This window comes from Ochotona curzoniae, unplaced genomic scaffold (genome assembly GCF_017591425.1).
Source record: "Ochotona curzoniae isolate NIBS_2020 unplaced genomic scaffold, NIBS_Ocur_1.0 contig_3255, whole genome shotgun sequence".
Classification (NCBI taxonomy): domain Eukaryota; kingdom Metazoa; phylum Chordata; class Mammalia; order Lagomorpha; family Ochotonidae; genus Ochotona; species Ochotona curzoniae.
The window spans coordinates 3,267,004-3,286,719 of NW_024465777.1; positions in this window are offsets into that span (position 1 = coordinate 3,267,004).

Genomic DNA, 19,716 nt, shown 5'->3' on the forward strand with positions numbered 1-19,716 from the left:
CCCCAGCCCTGCAAGCAGCCCCAGCCTGGCCTTCAGGTGAGTGGAGTCCAGGCTGTTGCATGGCCACAGCCTCAAGGTGGCCTCCGAGCCTGAGGTACCCTGCCGTGCCCCAGTTCCCAAGTGGAGAAACAATGACTTTATCAGCTTCCACTTGGAGAAACTGGGGACGGTGGAGAGACTCCTCCAACCTGCTGCCCGATCTTTGTCCTCGGGCTGCAGAGGGACCTCATCTGGCAAAAGTCACTGCCTTCTGGGTTCGTCTTTTCCACTCAACACACGGCCAGCTATATGTCCACTCAGGCTCCTTATTCCAACATCCTTATCCCCAGGTCTGTAACTCTAGCCCCACAGTGTCCTCTGAACCACCCCATCACTTACTGACACGCTCATTCAGGAGCTGTACATTCTGGGATATGCGTGGCTCCTCTCCGTTAATGGGAATTAGTCGGAGAGATCCAGCTTTGCCCCCAGGGACAGGGGACTCACTGCTCAGCACTCTCTCACCTGGGCCGCTGCACCCTCTGGCCCAGGGCCTCCATGGACTGTGAGCTTTGGGAAGCCAATGTCCTGATGCCCATGGTAGCCCTTCTCATCCCACTGTTTCTGCTTGCTCTGTCCCACTCTAGGCATGATTTGTAGTCAGAACATGAAGCTGTGACCCGAATGTCACTCCTGCGGGCTGAGGAAATGAATGTGGCTGATGCCTCATTACTGGCTGTGCTCTGTGCCCAGACCCATGCAAGTAGAGAAAGTGAAGATGGTCAGGGATCCACTCCTGTTCATGTCCACATCCCTTGACCCAGGTTGCATAGAAATCTCACTGGGCAAAGCCTTGAGCCCCTTGTCTGGCTCTGAGGGTGAAGGCCAAACCCCTTCCATAGCCCCCTTTATGGCCTTGCCCCCTTCCCTCACAGCTCACATGGAGACCTGCTCTGCAACCCCGCAGGCACACCTGCTCTGCAACCCCGCAGGCACACCTGCTCTCCTTGGGCCCACATGGCCCTGCAACTACCTGGCCTTTGTAGGTGATGTTCCCACAGCGCCTCCATCACCCACCAGTGCCTCCCCCTCACTTCGCCCACTCTCTCCCTCCCCCAGGGCCCTAGGGTGCCTGGACTCCGTCCCTGCCCTCCCCACTTCCACTTTCACTAAGTAGTGATTTGACAGCACTGGCTTCTTCATTGGAGTGCAGGTCCCAGGAGGACAGGGACCGCGTTGGCTTTGTCCTGCGTCCTGCTTCCTGCCCTCCAGGGCTCACGCTGCGCCCTGAGGAGAAGCATGGGGGGAGTTTCAGAGCAAGCAGAGGGGGGTCTTGCAGGCAGTGTACATGGGAGAGGAACAGCCCTGAACCAGGCCTCCTCCTGCACCCTGCAGCTCTGGCTGTGAGGACACAGCCAAGTGGCCCCTGGGTTGCTTTCTAAAGATAGCACTTTATAAGGCACAAGAGGCCGGCCCTGACACAGGCAAGTGTCCCAAGTTAGAAAGATGTGAGGGTGGGCGTTGCGTGTGGTGAAGACGCTGCTTGGAATGCTCACATTCCATGCCAGAGTACCCAAGTTCAAGTCCTGGCTCTGCTTCTGATCCTAGCTCCCTACTAACGTGCACCCTGGGAGGCAGCAGACAAGGGTTCCAGGGAAGAATCCGATCGAGCTCTGAGCTCCTGGCGTTGGCCTGATCCCATCCCAGCTCCCCCCACTGCTGCTTGTCATGGGGACATCCGCTAGGTGTGCATGAAGGCAGCATCACACAGCGTCGGCTCTAAGTCAGGCTATTTTACATATTCAACATCACAAGGGCCTGGCGAAGCAGACACGTGATTCTCATCCTTATTTCATGAGTGAGAAAATGAAAACAGAGATTGAGTAAGTTGACCAAAGTCACACAGGCAGGGAGTGGTGGGGCTGGGACTTGAGCCCAGGCAGCGGGCTTGGGAGTCAGGATGCTTGGTGCTCTGGGTTTTGTGCAGGTGTGTACCCCTTGAGGTGTGAGAGCACAGCTGTGCAAGAGTGGGGACTGAACCAGAACCTTGGCTCTGCTCCTCTCTAGCTCTGCGGTCCTGAGCAAATAGGGAAGCCTCTGCCCAGCCTCTTCCTCAGGAGAATGGGACATGGCGGTCCTGCTTTTCAGTGGATGGAAAGTGCTAGAACAGAGCATGGCAGCCAGCATGAACAGAGCATGGCAGCCAGCATGTGTTCAGACCATGTTGCTGTCGCCATGATCACCCATGCCAGGCCTCAGAGAGGACCCGACTTCCTGCTCCCCCATAGCAAGCAGTGCTGCAGTGCAGTAGCCAAGCACCCCTACTCTCTCGCACAGACCACCCCCCCCCCGTCCACCTTCGTAGAGAGCCCAGGCTTTCTGTTCTGACCGATCAGAACAGGTGTGCCAACAACTGCCACCTGTGGCCAGGATCCTTCTAGGCCCCTTTCTTCCTCTCCACTTGGGACTCATGGTTTGGCACTCCAGGGGCTGAGGGTCCTGAGTGTGGAGCTGGGCCTTTGTGCTGATGCTGTGGCATAGCCAAAAAGTGGCTTTACCCTGAGCTTCGGGGCTGAGTCCAGAGAAGATGCTAGTGCATGAAGCAGGCCTCAGTGTCTCATCTGTGAAATGGGCATGATGCTTCATGGGCCAGAGAAAGTAACTCAAGGTAATGTTCCTTCCTGCAGCCCACAGATCTGAAATGTTAGCTGTCAACCTTATCCCACACAGGGAAACTGAGGCTAACCAAAGGCTGTGATTAAAGTGGGGGACTCTAAGCCTGCAGGCTCCATGGCAGTTGTTGTCTCTACGACATGCTGGGATAGCCCCCTCTCTCCCATCCTTCTCTCACCACCCGGACCTCCTGCAGACAGCCCCCTACCACCACAGCTGTGCCCCTTACCAGCAATGGCCTGGAACATGCAGCAGGGCCAAAGGGAGTGTAGAGCCCCCAGAAACTGGAATTACAGGGATTGGTGTTCTTGGAGACAGCCATGCCCCTCAAGCTCCTCCTGGCTTCTGGCCCAGCCCTGCCCCTGCAGCTTCTGGCCCAGCCCTGCCCCTGCAGCTTCTGGCCCAGCCCTGCCCCTGTGTCTGCCAGCATGAGACTGGGGCCGCTCTGGCTCAAGGAGTCACACGAGGCCATGTGGTCTGTGGTAGGGAGACCTGCTTCCCAGGACTGACACCTGTGCTATTTCTACAGCAGCTGGTCCTGGCTTCCCTGGGCCTAAGCCCAAACTTCCACAATCCTGCCAACAGCCCCGTGCAGAGGAGGCTACGGCTGACCATGGAGGGAGGAACTGAGGCACACACAGTAGTGAGTAGTGGAAGTGAACACCCACATCTGGCATCCACACCCACCTATGCAGCCCTGAGAGAGGGCACCAACACAACCAGGCCAGATTTAAACGGCATCTACCCCAGAGCCAATGAAAGCATTGTTTCAAAAAGCAGAGCTAGGGATTGCCAAGCTTTCCGTTTTATAGGTGGACGAGAGCCTCGGATAGGCAGCCCCAGAGCACCATGTCTGGGTCACACTGCTAGGCAGGGGCACCACCCCCGGCGCTCTAGGTTCAATGCCGACCAAGTGAACTGCTTGCTTCACACACTACCCACCCTCCTCCCAGGCCTGAATCCCACACCTGGCCACAGTGGCTCTGCCCCCAGGCACACCTCTGCACACACAGACCCAGGGAAAACACACAGGGGAAGTGATGGCAGGTGTGTGGCCAGCTTGCCTGCGTCTGCGGGTTTTCCTTCCTCTGGCCTCATAGGAGATGATATGCAGGGCTGTGCCTAGGGAAGGAACCACATGTGTGCAAAGACACTGGCGCAAGGGGGCTGGGCGCAGCGACTGCCGCTCCCTGGGGCTGGTGTGAGGCTGTAGCTCGGTGTGGGCACTCGTGGCTCATGGTCTTCAGCCAGGCACAGGTGTTAGCCTTCCCATCTGCTGGCAGAACAGGTGTAGCCTTAAACTTCTGCCTTCCAGCAGGAGGGCCAGTGAGGCAGGGCCGGGGCAAGAGCAGATGGGTAGTGTCATGTGGAGGGCTCCTGGGTTCTGCCCCTTGGAGCAGGTATGGGCACAAGTCTTTACTACTTATTTTATTCATTTGAAAGGCAAAGTGACACAGATGAAGAGAGATCTGCTGTCTGTTGGTTCACTCTCCAAATGCCCTTAGCAGCCGGATATGGACCAGGCTGAAGCCAGGAGCCTGGAACTCCATGCAGGTCTCCCACATGGGTGACAGGGGCCCAAGTACTTGACCATCTTCTGCTACCTTCCCAGGCACGTTTGTGGGGGTTCAGACTGGAAGCAGAGCAGCTGGGATGTCAACCAGCACTCTGCTATGAGACGCTGGCTTCACAGGTGGTTAAACTCCCTGCGCCAATAACTCTTTAAAGATTTTTGTTCTAGAGCATTCCCATGACAGCCTCTGTCCTTGGCTCAGTTCCTTCCTGTTCCTCAGTCACCGCTTCCTCCGTGAAATGAAGGCTGGGTGACTTTGGAGGTGCCTTCTCGCTTAGCTGTTCTGCTGGCTTTTTCCCTCTGTTTCAAGGGGGTTGGTGCAGACAAGGTTCAGAATGACAGAGTGACAATGCCAACCCTGCTCTTACTCAGGGTGGGCACGGAGAGGGTACCTTGCCTTGGGGCCCCCAGGTCGGCATCTCCTTCCCCTGTGATGCCTCCCTGGTATGTCGGAGTTAATCCTTGACTATTTCCACCTCCTATTCGTTGCCCACCTACTGTGCACCAGGGTCCTGAAAGGGAGAAATTTGCTGTGTGTGCACCCTGGGCCCCTGCCCTTGGTTCCACACCACCCAGCTTTGTGGAGCTAATGCTAATGCTTACTGTTTTAACAGTAACTAACTGGGCTCCCCTGGGTGCAGGACACTTCGCTAACTCAGATTCCAGAGCACACTGCTCAGGTTCAAGTGTAGGCCCTGGACAGGCAGTTCTCTGCAGTCCTCCTCCATCCTGCAGAGCTGCCCTGTGCTTGGCCTCTAGGTGCTTCCTCTTGCCCTTGTGTGGGGCGAGATTGGGCTCTGAGAACAGGGGGAGCCCAGATTGGGGTGTGTGTGTGTGTGTGTGTGTGTGTGTGTGTGTGTGTGTGTAGGTGGCTATTGTGGCCCCAGAAGAGACAAGCCAGGAAAGGAAGGATTTGACAGCTAATGGTCACCCTGCAGAGACCAGAGTGTCCCACTGAGGTATCTGTTTGTGTGAAGGGAGTCACATGGACTTGAGATTCCCATCTCCTGCTTCCAATATTGCCCCTGCCACCACAACCCTGGCATACGCCTACCTAGCAGAGCTGCTGGCGTCCAGGAAATCAGGGCCTCTTGGGCCTTCCACAGGTACACACTGCACACAAGCCACCAGGCTTGACTCTGGCCACAGACCCAAGCCCTGACCCCCAGCCACACGCCAAGCCCTGACCCTGGTCTCAGATGGACCCACAACCACAGCCAGAGTTCTGACCCCAAGTGGCCGCATCAGAGAGGCCCATGTGGGTCACAGGATAAGCCCAGGCCACATAGTCCCTGAAGCCAACCTGGTGGGCTCCATATGATGGTCTCCCCTGAGGTCCAGGAAGGCCTGGACCATTACTCCAAATCCGTGGCTAGCCTTCAAGAGATATGGCAGTGACTGGGCCCAGTACCCCTGAACTGTATGGACTTGGGTCTTATCTCTGCCCTCCAGGAGTTGAACGATGGCCAACAACTCCAGACACACAGAAAACTCATGCTATGTTTTCTAGAAGGTTCCTGGCTCTGCCTACCCAGTTCTAACCACCCCCATACTGCTCAACCGGCCTCAGCTCCCACCTATCCTGGTGATTTGGAGCAGGGGACAGCGCACAGATCAGATCAGCCCCCATACTCAATTGCTACCTCCAGCTGGGGTCCCTCCGTGGAATGGGGTTGAGGTGCATGGGGCTCAATCTAGCTGTGTGGGCACTGTTGGCTCAGAGCCTGGCATGAGCAAAGGCTCAGGAAATCAGGGCCAGCTTCTGGATTTCTACAGGGATCTGGGCTGACCTCCCCTCCGGCGGGGCGCAAAGCCACCAGAACGCCCTTCTCCACTAGAAACTGAGGCTCCCCTTCTGTAAAGTGGGACACCCTTGTGCAGGGAGGGTGCTGGGATGAAAGGCTCAGACTGCACGGCCGACCCGAGAAACCTCTGGAACAGCAGCCTGAAGGTTTGGGGCCCCGTGCCCTGCCTTTCATGACATTTCACCAACTGTCGCTGCCCTTAATGCAAACCATGGTCGCATTTCCACACCAGGGGCTCTGGGCGATCCTGGGAAGGGGTGGGGGATACAGGCTACTGCTGTTTAGGTCTTGGAAGACTCTGAGTTGGCCAGACTGAGATAGGTACGCAAGTTTCTAGGCCTAAATGTGGTTCAGAAAGGGATAAGGAGGTAAGTTGAATTTCTGTCATTAACAGGGCAAAAGTCCCTTGCCCTGAGGATGAAGTTCATGGTAAGGGTTGGGGCAGACAGTACAGTCAATGAGGTGAACCCAGGGTTTAGGCGACATGAAATACGGCAGTTAAACATGGCCTTATAGGCAAGGGGCCTGGAGCTGGCGTTCTGTTTCTTTCTTGCTGTGTGACTTCAGACAAGGTCTTAAAAAAAAAAAAGATTTATTTATTTTTATTGGAAAGGAGGAGAGACAGAGAGAAAGATCTTCCATCCGATGATTCGCTTCCCAGGCACCCACAACAGCAGGAGCTGAGCCGATCGGAAGCAAGGAGCCCGCAGCTTCTTCCAGGTCTCCCATGTGGATGCAGGCTCCCAAGGCTTTGGGCTGACCTCGACTGCTTTCCCAAGCCACAAGCCCTTGCTTGTAGGTTGGATGCGGAGCCATCGGAATTAGAACCGGTGCCCATATGGGATCCCGGGGCATGCAAGGCGAGGAGTTTAGCCACTAGGCTATCATGCTGGGCCCCAGACAAGGTCTTGACCCCTCTGAACTTTGGTTTCCTATTGAGTAAGATGGGCTATTGCCAGAGCCTTTCTTTCTCTTGGGACCATGGTACAGGGAAGCAGCCAGATGGGAGGAGTGGGGTGCCAGCTCCTGGCTTGGTGCTGTCACTGAGGCAGGGGCGAGGGTGGAGAGGAAGGAGGGCAGTGAGGCAGTAATCAGGCAGGGACCAGGTGTAGCTCCTGACCCTGAGAAGGGGTTCCAGGGTGCAGGGTACAGGAACCTGGAAGGACAATGAGTGATGTGGCAAGGGAGGGGAGCTTGTAAGTGTCGCGGTAGCCACCCTATAGGCACTTCCCCACGCTCACAGAGCCTCCATTTTGCACAGCCAGTTTCTCCCAGAGATGCGGCTTCCAGGGTAGGAATCAGGAAAACAGGAGCACCCTTCTGCACCCCTCCAGTCCAACACCCCTTGCCCCCAGTATGCATCTGCCTGAAGCCTGCCTGGACCCCAGGGACAAGTGCACCCCTCTCCAGAAGCCTGTGTCCAGGTACACCACACGGGTCCACACTCAGACTTATGTATCTACCCAGGACTGCAGGCACCGAAAAGTGCACACATCCACACCTACAAACACGTGTGCACACACGTACACGCGTTCCTATGTACACACACACACACTGAGCTCCACCCGGCTCAGCCCCATCCCTGGCACACTCACACTCCAGTCAGAAGCTGTTCAGGGACTGCAGGGTGGGGCGGCGACTAAGGGCTCCTCCCCATCACAGGCTTTTTGCTCACACATAGCCGTGCAGACCCTGGAGGCGCCTCTGTCATGCCCACAAGGACGCTGGGGCTCAAACAGAGCCCAGCCCTTGCAGGACAGGCTCTCTGCCCATCGTGGCCACTGTACCCACTCTCTGCCCAGGCTGAAAGGTCTCGGAGCTGCGCCCCCAGGGGCAGGCCAGGGCTGGCTGCAAGGCCTGACTGTCCCCCCTTAGGCCCTCTGAGTAGCTCACTATCCAGTGCCCAGTAGCGGACGTGAGACAGGGACCTTAAAGAGCAGCAGAGCTGACCACAGCGTACAAGACCACAGCCCTCTCGGCTGCCAGGGTCAGAGCCAGGGAGGGGAACAGCCTCCCCACATCCCCACATCAGTCGGCTAACAAGTCCTCACTGGCCCAGGCCCTGGCTGGATGCTGCACTGGGCACACAGGGAGAGCCTGACTGGCACACGTCACCTCCAGCCTTCAGAAACCTCAAGCTGACCACACTGGGCCAAAGTGACACCACGGAGCGGGGGTGGGCCTTCTGTGTCACAGCAGTGAGATGTCCCTGGGGACGCCCACATTTCCCAGCAGAGTGCCTGGATTCAGGGCCTGCTTTGGATTCCAGCTTCCTGCTAATGCACACGCCAGGGAGGCCATCTTTCTGTGTGTGTCTTCCTGCCTTTCAGATAAATAATAAACAAGTAAATAACCCGAGCACACCCCAACAGTGGGCCAGTGATCCACAGAACCATCCACAGTAGGGTCAGTCAACCCCCACCCCTACTCTTGTCCCGTGTGTCATCTTGGGATGGGGACAGCAGGGAGATTTGGGGTTTGTCTCCCAGCACAGCCGGGAGGCTCATTTGTGCAGGTGTAGAAAAGGGGGGCTGGAGTCCCCACAGGCTGCCCTTGAACCTCCCTCCAGCGTGGGGCCACCACCTCTCACAAGGAGCTTCTCCATCTGTCTGATCAAGGGCAGGAAACCTACAAACTGCAAATTCCCGGACCCCTCTCCTATCGGCAGTCACAATCTTGGTCCTCCCTGGTGTCAAAAGCCGGAGACGGGTGGTGTTCTGGTTCTCCCAGTGGGATGTGAGCTCACCCAACACCAAGCTTGACCCTGAAGGCCACCACAGGCACCGAATGAAAGGTTGCCGGAGCTGCTGGGAGCTGGCTGGGGAGCAGGTAACCCCCGGAGAGTCCCTGTTCCCCTGGGCCCTGGCTCAGAGGATCTGTAAAAGCCACTGAGGGTCCCCAAAGGCTTCCAGAAGCCCTGGAGGTGTTCTGATTCCCAGCCTGGGGCGGCCAGCCAGTGCCTCTGTGTCTCTGTTGTGGGGGGGTCCCCATGTGCCCTGCACTGAACTGGTCATAGCTTATACACGGCAAGGACCTTGGTCAACCCCAGAAGCCCAGCCTGGGCCTGAGGGGTGGGGATGGGGCTGGGAGCAGGTGTTAAGAGTTTCTGCTTCTTAGAATCCCTGGCAGGCCCCAGGTGGGGTGGGGGTGGGCTCATTTACAGGAAAGGAGCTGGGGGGCTCTTTTCTCACCCGACGCTGCCAGGGGTGTGTGTGTGTGGAGGGCAGGAGGTGGAGGGGGACGGGGATGGGGGGCGGCAAGTGCGTCAACAGCCCGGGCTAGGCTGCCTCCGGAAATGCTGCCCGGGGCTCAGTCACGAACCCTCCGCTGGTGCAGGGGGGCCGCCCGAGCGCTGGGGGGGAGTCAGGTGACCTGCGCGGAAGCCGGGCTGGGGCCTGGAGGCTGCTCCGGGTGCACAGGGAGGTCAACTTCCCCCTTCCCCTGGCCCGCACCCCTGCAGCCGCCGCCGGCGGTCCCTCCAGCCGTCTGACCGTGCGTGCGTCTCTGCATCCACAGACTCCTCTGGGTGCCTGAGGACACCTGAGTTTCCATAAGAGCACCAGCTTCGAAGGGGCTTCCAGGCCAGGGTTCTGAGGCTGGGGTGGGGCGTGGGGACCCCCCCCCCAGCCTGGGGCTGCCCTGGCTCCCCACCCCCTCTCTGTTCCCTCCCTTCCTCCTCCGCTTCTCGGTGCGGCTATTTAAAGCCAGCGGCGGCCGTGGGAACCCTTCAGATGTGTGGTTTCTCTTCTTCTGTACAGGGCCCGGCGTCTGCTCTCTCGAGTCTGTGACTCATCCAGAGTGAGAAAGGCCTTTTTGTTGTTTGACGCTCGCTCGAGGGTCTGTGGCCTGAGAACCTCGCCCCGTGGGGTCTTCCCTCCCTGGGGACTCCTGGAAGGGTTCAGGAGCACTCCCATGGCCCCCCTGTCCACACACACGCACACCCTGCCCCAAGGAGGCAGTCCAGGGCCTGTGGTGCCCCTGGGCTGAATGCTCTGTCCCTCCGCATAATCACCGCGGCCTCACCACCTCCAGGAAGCCACCAGTGCTTCCTCCAGGACCTCAGTCAGTTTCCACCTTAGAGACCTGATCCTCTGCCTCTTTTTTTTTCCCCCTGACACAGGACAGCAGCTCCGGCTTGCAGGTGTGCATTGAAAATCAACCACAGACCGTAGGGCACCGTTTGGAAACACAGCAGGTGCTCAGCAGGCAGACGCAGGATGAGTGGGTGTGGCTGGTATTTATCCAGTGCTTATTTGGTGCCGCGGGCACGCGTGGGTCGCCGCGGTCAAGACGCGCTTGGGATACCCGAGTTCCTGCGCTTGAGTCCTGGCTCTGCTTCTCACCGAGCTTCCTGCTAATGCAGGTGGTATCAGAAGCGGCAGTTGGTGGCTCAAGTGCCTGGTCCTTGCACCCCCATGGGAGACCAGGATTGAGTTCTGGGACCCAGATTACAACCTGACCCAGTCCTGGCTATTGTGGGAGTTTAGGCAGTGAATTATTGCGTGGAAGATGTTTTCATCTGCCTCTCAGATACATAAAGAAATGTAACCCTCCCAACAACCCTAGGAAGTGTTCACTGGCAATTTTCCCATTTTACGTTTGGGCATACTGAGGCCTAGTGGGAACAGACACATCACCTCAGGGCTCACAAGCAGCAGAGTGGGATTCGGGCCCAGGCCACGTGGTGCAGAGCCTGAGTCCTCACCCAGGGGTGGGGGGTCAGCCCCTCCCGGGAGCAGGGCACACAGTGCTTGGCATAAGCTTGACCTCCCAGAGTTGCCCAGTGTATGCCCCTTGTGCCCAGAGCCGCTGCACTCACTCCTTTCTCTACCTGAAGCAGTACGTCCCCCACCCCCCTTGCCTGCCGACATCCTCTTCAAGCCTCAGACCTCAGCGTGGAGGTCGCTTCCTCCTGGGAGTCTCCAGGACTGGCTGTGTGGTGCACCTGCCTGTACACACGGCAGCGAAACCACGCTTGGCAGGTCAATCACGGTCGGCTTGTGACCCTGTGCTGCCTGTGGGTGTCTGGGTGGAAACGGGCCTGCCCCTCATTGTCCAAGCCCAGGGCAAGCACAGCGCTGGACACTCAAGAAGCCCCCAGGGGTTGGAAAATGAGTAAGCTCCACCAGGGCAGCCAGAGTCTAGGAGAAGTCTAGAACATTTACCACCAGGAAGGTTTTCTAGAAACTTCTCTTCTGTATCATAATATTCAAATTGCTTTGTTGAATCTCTCAGGGAAAGTGGGTCCTTAGGTATGATCCCCTATAAGGATGTAGGGATGATGGGAGCGCCACCAAGGGGCCACTTCCCTGGGACTGCAGGTGGTCCCCCTCTCTGTGGAGGAGGGCGCCAAGGGCTCCTTGCTTTTTTGCTATGACCCTGGGACATCAAAGTAGGAAGGACAGTATCTGGGCCCCTGCCACTCCCTGCCCCCTGGCAGCAGCTGAGACCCCACATGAAAGGAGCTTACAGCTCTGTCCTTGGAGTCCAAGTGCCCACCACAAGGGCTTGGGGCTCTGAGAAGGGTGCTAGAGACATGATGAGCACACACAGTTTTGTTTTGTTTTTTAAAGATTTATTTATTTATTGGAAAGTCAGATATACAGAGAGGAGGAGAGACAGAGAGGAAGATCTTCCGTCCGATGATTCACTCCCCAAGTGAGCGCAACGGCCAATACTATGCCAGTCCAAAGCCAGGAGCCTCTTCCGGGTTTCCCACGCGGGTGCAGGGTCCCAAAGCTTTGGGCCGTCCTCGACTGCTTTCCCAGGCCACAAGCAGGGAGCTGGATGGGAAGTGGAGCTGCCAGGACCAGAACCGGCACCCATATGGGATCCTGGTGCATTCAAGGCGAGGACTCCAGCCGCTAGGCCACACCGCCGGACCCACACACACAGTTTTGAATCTCTAAGCCTTGGTGGGAGGAGTGGGAAGGTCCAGTCCTTCAAGATCAGATTGGGCTGCCAGTGGAGCAGCACTTGCTGTAGGAGATGCCCAGTGCCCCGCCCCCCAAGTGAGAGGGCTATGAGTGGACTGGGCCCAAAGGCTGTTGGAATGGCTCAGGAGACCGGAAGCAGATGTGCCAGCAAAGGAGTCTCCCTTCATGTCCACTCCGAGGACAGCAGCAGTAGCAGCACCACTGGGCTAGCAGAGGTGCTGCTGTGTCCAGTGGGCATGGCCAGGCTGGCAGGGGCAAGAGAGGGCAGAGGAGGCCACCGCTGCACTGATGTCAGGGAGGTGTCAGAGAGCCACAGTGGCCACACTGGCCTGGGGTAACATGGCTGGCTCTAGAGGGGAGTGGGTCACAACTCCGTGTCCCTCGAGGGAGCAAGGGTTTTGGGGGCAGTGGTTTCCTTTGTGGGGCAATCCTGGAGGCCGTGGAGGTATCGGAGGCTCTGACATAGCAGAAGTCGTGGGCAAGAGGCCAGAGGGTGTCAGGAAAGAAGGCTTGGTGGCAGACCAGTGGGACAGCAGTGTCCTTTGACCACTCACTGGTCTTCCTGCCTTTAGGGTTCATCTGTCCATGCCTGTGGATCTGCTGCTCCCCCAGACCCCTGACCAGGGTGGGGCAGACTGCAAGCCCTATCACTTGGGGTGCTGTCCTTGGTCACTTGAGTTTGCGTGGCTGCAGTGAGAAGCCAGTCCTGGCTCTGAGCCTCCCAAGACCTCGGTCTCCTCACTTGGTGGCTACAAGAAGAAGAGGCATGGGAGGCCGGCCAGCTGGTCTTCACGCAGCTCTTGCCTCTTTGCTTGGCTCACATCAGAAACAGGAGCTGAGCTGGCCAGGGCCTGGCCTTACCCGTGACCCAGGGTGGTCCATGTAGGCGAGCCTGGCCACCTCCGGCCATAGCTCAGGAGCCCGCCTGGGTCAGGGCCACCTGACCGAGCCTGGGGAATCCCAGGGTCAGACGCTGTGGCGGCAAAATGCCTCTGCCCACCCCAAGGAGCTGTCCCAGCCTCCTGCACATGACCCGGGCCCCGGACTGCATTCTAGTGTGGCCTAGACATGAAATTTCCCTTGTGGTTTAGAGTGGACTGTGGTCACCTCCTGTGCGCCACAGGAGGTGAGGGAGCTGGGAGGGGGTGACCCTGCCATCAGGTTCCACAGAGACCTGGGTAGGGGGCTGTGGTGTGAGGGACTACTCACTGAGGGCCATGGCCAGCTGGGCCACGAGTGGCCAAGGTCTGGCATCTCTGGTTCTCTGGAATGACTGTTCCCTGAATCATCTCCCCATCCTGAACTTTGCACCCTTCCCCAGAAAGGCCTGGAGGGGATGCCAGAGAGAGGGAGGCAGAGCATGTTGGGGAAGAAGTCAGATCCAAGATGTTATTCTGGACCCAACACCTACTTGCTGTGTGGCCTTGGGAAGGTGACTTTGCCTCTCTGAGCGCCAAGCTCTGCCTCAACCACTCTAACAGTTGCAGTAACTCAGTCCTTCCTTTCTGCGGAGGCCATCCAAGCACTCTGTGGGGTGGGGCTCTCAGGGGCCCTGGAGGAGAAGAAGGGAGGGGCTCGGAGTGAAGTCCACTCGGAGTGAAGCGAGGTCTAAGTGAGGTAGGGGCTGGCGTTGTGGCTTAGCTGGTAAATCTGCGTGCAGTCCCAGTATCCCATATGGGCACTTGTTCAAGTCCCAGCTGCTCCACTTCCGGTCAAGCTTTCTGCTGATGTCCTGGGAAAGCAGCAGACGATGGCGCAAGTCCTTGGGCCCCTGCACCCATGTGGGAGTCATAGAAGAAGTTCCTGGCTCCTGGCTGTTGTGGCCATTTGGGGAGTGAACCAGTGGATAAAAAAAAACTCCATCTCTGCCCTCTCTTTCTGTAACTCTGCCTTTCAAATAAATAAACCTTTAAAAGAAAAAAAAAAGATAATAATAAGACAAAATTAAATGAGATCAGCTGGGGAAAAGTTTGTTGAATCACTGTATTTCTTCCTATTCCTCCACCTACTGCACAGCCAGGGATGCTCCACCACTGCCTCCTGCTGCGTGCCACCTCCCCCTGGGAGGCTCCCCTGCCTTCACCACCTCTCACCAGTCACAGTCCGGCCCTGGCCAGGGGTGGGAGGAGCTCCTGGAAGCATGTGATTCAGCCCCCTTGTTTCAGAGTTCAGTGGGATGTGCAGGGAATAAGGAGAGAAGCCGTGTGCAGGGCCCCCTCCTCACTCCTTGCCCCCGTACCAGCTGCCTGGGAGCCAGGGGAGCCCAGGAGACTTCTGGGCAGGCTCCTTGCATTGGCAATTGCTGGACTGTGGGTCTTGTCCTTGGACAGGGTGGTGAGTCCCCAACATGCTCCCTGAAAAGTCCTGCCGCAGCACCCGACAGCCTGCAGAGGGCGCTGCTGAGCCCCAAGGAAGGCTGCAGTCTGAAAACCTGCAAGGGCATCAGGGGTGTCCAGGGAGAATGAGGCGATGGAGCCCAGACCTGGGGCCACGGAAGGACATCTTAGGATGTGCAGTCAGCAGCAGGGTGGGATTGTGCCACATCTGCCGGCTGGGTGGAACCATCACCCACCCTGGACTACGTGGTGGGCACTTGGGGAAAGAGATCAGGGTGTTGGCCAGTGCTCCCAAGACTTGGCTTGTTTGCTGGGTTCCTCTGTTAGGTAGCAAATGTCCACAGAGAACCCTCTGGGCACCTGTGAGTTTTGGGTCTCCCCCGGGAAGCCTGGTACAACAGCTGCCTGGCCTCCTCTCTGTCTTCAGTTCAATCCTTTGTCTCCCCAACTCCCCTGGGCTGGCCGCGTCGGACCTGGAGTGGGGTTAGCCAGCTGGAGGGAGGCTGGCTGCGGGGATAGCTGGGGTCTCGGGCTGTGAAGCCAGCCTGGGTTTTTAGTGAAGAAACACAACCTCACAGATATCTCAGGAAGGAATACTGCTGAGGCTACATTCTGGGATTGGTGGAAACACCATGGTGTGTGTGTTAGGGGCAGGTGCAGTAGGAGCCAAGAGGGGAAGGAAGGAAGGCTTTTCAAAGAATGGCATCATACAAAGCTGGCAGGATTCAGACCACACAACGAACAGCCAGCAGTGTCTCCCGTGACCTGGGGTGCCAGCGGTATCTCCTGTGACCAGGGGAGGTGTTCCCTGAGAGCTGCAGGAAGAAAACTCCCTCGGCCCATCCTCTCTGGGGCATGATCTAGTGGCAAAGGGTCATGTTTCTATGAAAGCCCAGCTGTGGGTGCAGGTTCACAAAACACAGACTGGACTGGAAGGTAGCCCCATGTCCGCTTTCTAGAACAAAGAGACAAGTGGGAATTTTTGTACCCTTTCCTTGCTAGTCTACACTTTCCACATTTGCAGCAGAGATGCTAAAAGAAAAACAGCAACAAGTAGGAAGACCCAGCATCTGCCTCGGGACCGTCTGACTGGCCCGGAGCTCAGAGGCTCTTGGTACTCAGTGGTCAGGGTGGCTATGGCCTGCAGCACAGGCGGGCACATGGTCATTGGTATGCAGAGGCAACAGGCGACAGAACAGGGCCTAGCAGCCCTGGCTGGTAGCATGGGTCATGCTCAAGGCTAGAGAATGCCATTCCAAGTGTGCAGCGCGTGGGGCAAGCACAGCGGCTTTGGGGACAAGAGGACGACGATGAGGATTTGGGGATCTAGCCAAGCTGTGGTGCTCAGGGCCTGGACTGACCTGGGATGAGCCCTGTGGTGAGTCACTGCCCCTGCATCTCAGTTCCCATATCTGTGAGATGGGACCCTGGAAGGCTGCTGCTGGGAGGACAAAGCAAGATCCCACACGTGCAACAGCCCGCAGTCCCCAGCACAGAGCCAGTCCCCAAATCCTATAGCTCACTGCGGCGTTCGGTTCTTCCACCCCTATTCCAGCCTCCTGGAGTTTACCACCCCCCAAACCTTGTTGGGTGCAGAATCTGAAGTTCAGGCAGGGTAGGAGGGCAGGGCAGTGTTAAACCCACACTGCTCTCCCCACTGCTTACCCAAGGTCCTTGTGCAGAAAAAGTGTGGCCAGGAGGCTGGCGGTCCACAGCTGTCCTCCTCCCAGCGTGCGGCCTCTCCCACCCAGCCCTGGCCAGCGCAGCTCCTGAGCCGTGAAAACCGAGTTCTCCTTCTGTCTCTACTTCTGAGTCAGCAGCCACACCGCACCACCCAGGTGACTCAGAGGAGACAGCGCCCCAAGCCCCACCAGTCCAGGGACTACTGGGGGGGCCTCACCTCAGACCTTCCAGGTCTGCCCTGCTGGAGGCTGGGAGGGACGCCTGGGAAAGACAAGGAACAAAAGAGGGCCAGGTCTCAGGTCAAGGCCTCGGCCATCAGGCCTAGATCCTGGCAGGGATGCTGAGTCCTCGAGAAGCTTTGGCTGGTTCTGAAGCCTGGCCAAGTTCGAGCCTGTCCGGGCCCCAACCTTGCTCAGAAAGTCTGATGCAGCTGAGGAGATGCTAATGGAGCTCCAGGCTCCTGGCTTGGCTGGCCATCATGTGGTCATCCGGGGAGTGAACCAGCAGATGGAAGACTTCTCTCTCTGCACCTCCCTCTCTCTTTCTAGCTCTGCCTTTCAGATGAATAAAGGAATCTTTTAAGAGAAAGACAAACGTGTGGTGCTGAGACTGTGCAAACCGGGACGCTGGGGCTCACATCTGTGCAGCGGTTCATTCTGCCCCAAACATGTGAGGCACCTGCTTGTGCTGGGTGTGGGGCCGGGCTCAGGGCTCTGAGATGAATCAGGCCTGCTCCCCAGGGGCTCCCAGGCTGGCCACAGAGACAGACGTGGAAACAAATCATTAGAGGCATGAATAAAAGTCTTTGAGCTAAAAATACCTGGAACGGGGGAACACGGAGGGGGCTGCTCAGACTGCCATTGAGCGTGGCCTCACACGTGACTTAACCTGGAGGGGGGAACTCACGTGTCTCCCTGGAGGGTGGGGCAGAAGATCAGAGTGGTGGGCACCTGCAGGGCGTTACAGACCCTACTGGCTGCCCACATCTCCCCTCGGGGCAGCTGCACCTGCGGCAAGGGGTGGCCATCGGAGCCGCAGCAGTGGCCTTCAGATGTGGGTACTTCAATAGCCCCCCTTCGAAGCCTTGCTCTGTCCCCTATTTGCTGGGGGTCCCCCAGCAGCAGGTGCCTCTGCGCTGCAGTGTCCTCATCTCTCAAGTGGGCTTCGGAAGGAAAGCCGGTTCTACTACCAAAGCCTGCCGATGGCTTACTTGTGAGTCAGGCATCGTGGCCATTGCTTTACACGCCTCACCTTGCTCAGCCTTTACATCCGCCCTGTGACGTCCGTGCTATTATTAGCAGGCAGCCTCATCCAGCGAGAGCAGCACCGGTGGCTGGCTAATAGGCAAAAAAAGTGTTGAAAGCAGGAAATCTTCTGATACGGAAAGAAAGCATTTTTATTGAACACAGCACAGTTTATGGGGCGTTACTGAAAAGCAGCGTGCGTACTTTTATTAGGGGAGCTTTTGATGCAGGGCCAAGGCTGTCTTAGAGACGGAGCCCTCTGGCTCAAGGCCCACCCTGTCCTTCCTGCAGAAAAGAAACCTGTGTGGTGGCATTTACAGTTCCCATTAGGGAGTCTGACACGCTCCTGTGCCCCTGGCCACCCTATGCGGAAGTCACAGGTCTCCATGGCTTCTGACTTGGGTAGTGCCCCTTTGTCCACAGGACCTATACCCCAAATCCCATTTCAGCTGCCCCTACCATGCCAAACCCTAGAGTTAGGCTGTGTTTTAGCCCACATGCCCTTTGTATGGTACAAAGCACCACTGTGTATCCTTACGTGCTTCATGCCTGGTGCCCCCTTGGCATCACAATCCTGGTGGGGCTTTGGGGTCATTACTAAGCAAGCTAAGAGTATTTTGAACACACACATCCCATGACCGTCCCCCTGGTCACCAAGGGGCCTCACCAGCAGGTAGCAGGCACTGCATAGACACGCTGTGTCCCCAGAAGGACCGTGGAATTTTTTCTTCACATTTCTCAGCCAGTGAACTGTTTTTTTTTTTTTTTTTTCATTTAACTTTTTTGTACCATGCTTGACCGTGGTAACAGAAATGGTGGAAAGTGAAGCCAAGAAGGTGGAAACTGCTCTCCTCCCTCCCTCCCCCATTGTTCACAGGTGGGGCGCTCACACCTCACCTTTATCAAACATTTCCAGGGACCTCTTCCGTCATCAGTGACACACCTCTCTTTCCTGTTCTGATTCTAGCCCAGCAGCTACAGGTCTGGGGATCGGAGCTCCTGAGCCCCCCTGGAGCTGCCCACGCAGTGCCAGGCAGGAGCTGGCCGGCTCTCAGAGCCCTGGGCCATCTGCAAGGACAGCGAGCGTTTGCTCATAGACAGCAACTGTTCTGTTACCATTTCACAGGTAAGGACATCGAGGCACAAGAAGTCACTTCCTCAAGGCCATCCCAGGCTGGGCAGAGCAAAGGTCTGAACCCAGGCTTGTCTGGCTCCACAGCTCTTTTCCCACTTCCTGCTGTATCCTTGTCCTTGTCCTTATGCCATGGGACCCCTTTGAGCTTCTGGCTCCCTTGCCAAGGGGATCGTAGGTGCAGGTGCTGCATGGGAACCTGGTCAACAGGTGTAAATTGCTGCATCCGAACTGGGTCAGCCCCAAGGCTGGGTGAGGTGGCAGCTGCTATTCCTGCTGGCTGTGTCATCGAGCAAGCGCCTGGTCCTCAGCAGGCAGTGGCAGTGGCAAGAAGCTTTCTGTGCCTTTATGAGTGTCCCAGCACCTGAATCGGCTCTGAGTTCTGCAGTGTGGTCCCTGTACCACCAACCATGAAAGCTGAGAGGCACCCAGCAGCATCTGATGGGCACATGATGTGAATCTGGGGGTGAGACATGTCTGGTTCATAATTCTGACTCCGTCATGTTCTGGCTGTGTGGGTCCTGCACCCAGGGTAGCCTGGTGCCCCAGGTGGATGGTGACGATGACACCTATTCCAGGCTCTCACGGGCAGACCCTGGAGCCTCCACCAGGCTGACAAGCAGGTGCCTGACAGTGAGGGACCTGGAGGCCGCTCTGAGCAGCTCCTGACTGTTGGTGGCTGTGTAAAGGGCGGCGGTGGCTTGGGAGAACAGACGCAGGCCGGCAAGCGCCCAGGCCGCAGCACGCAAGCGCAGCTCATCCTGCCGCCAGCACCTCCTGGGCCCAGAAAGGGGAAGGCGGCACAGACCGGGAAGTGGTCGGCTTCTGATGGTCACCCTGCGGAGACCGCGCCAGCCAAGCAGGAAGTGGTAGACCCTTCCCAGCCGCCACCAGGCCCCGGTCTGAGCTCACACTTGGGAAACGGCAGCCCCGAAAGTCCCTGTTGGGGGGTCTACTCTGGGACCAGCGAGTGCTTTGTTCTCAGAAACCAGGCTTGGAGGCCTGGGCTCTGCGGCTTGCGGGGGGCTGCAGCCCCCGGGCTCCTCTTGGCCGTGCCACTTCCTGGCATGAACCTGGGCCACTTCTTCCCCGTCTAGACTTGTTCCTCATCTGATCAATGGGGTGATTCTCCCCTCCCTACCACCTCAGGGGGACAATGACACAGCCCCCTCCAAAGTCAAAGCCAGAAAGCTCCCGGGGGGTTACTCTGCAGAGCAGGAGATGGGCTGGATCATGGGCAGTAGGGCCAGCAGTGCTTGGGCAGAGCATGGGGCATGAAGGCAGCACCTGTCCCACCTCAGCCTCGCCCAGCCCTGCCCTCGCTGTGGGACCCCAGCCCCGGGAACTCCTTGTAT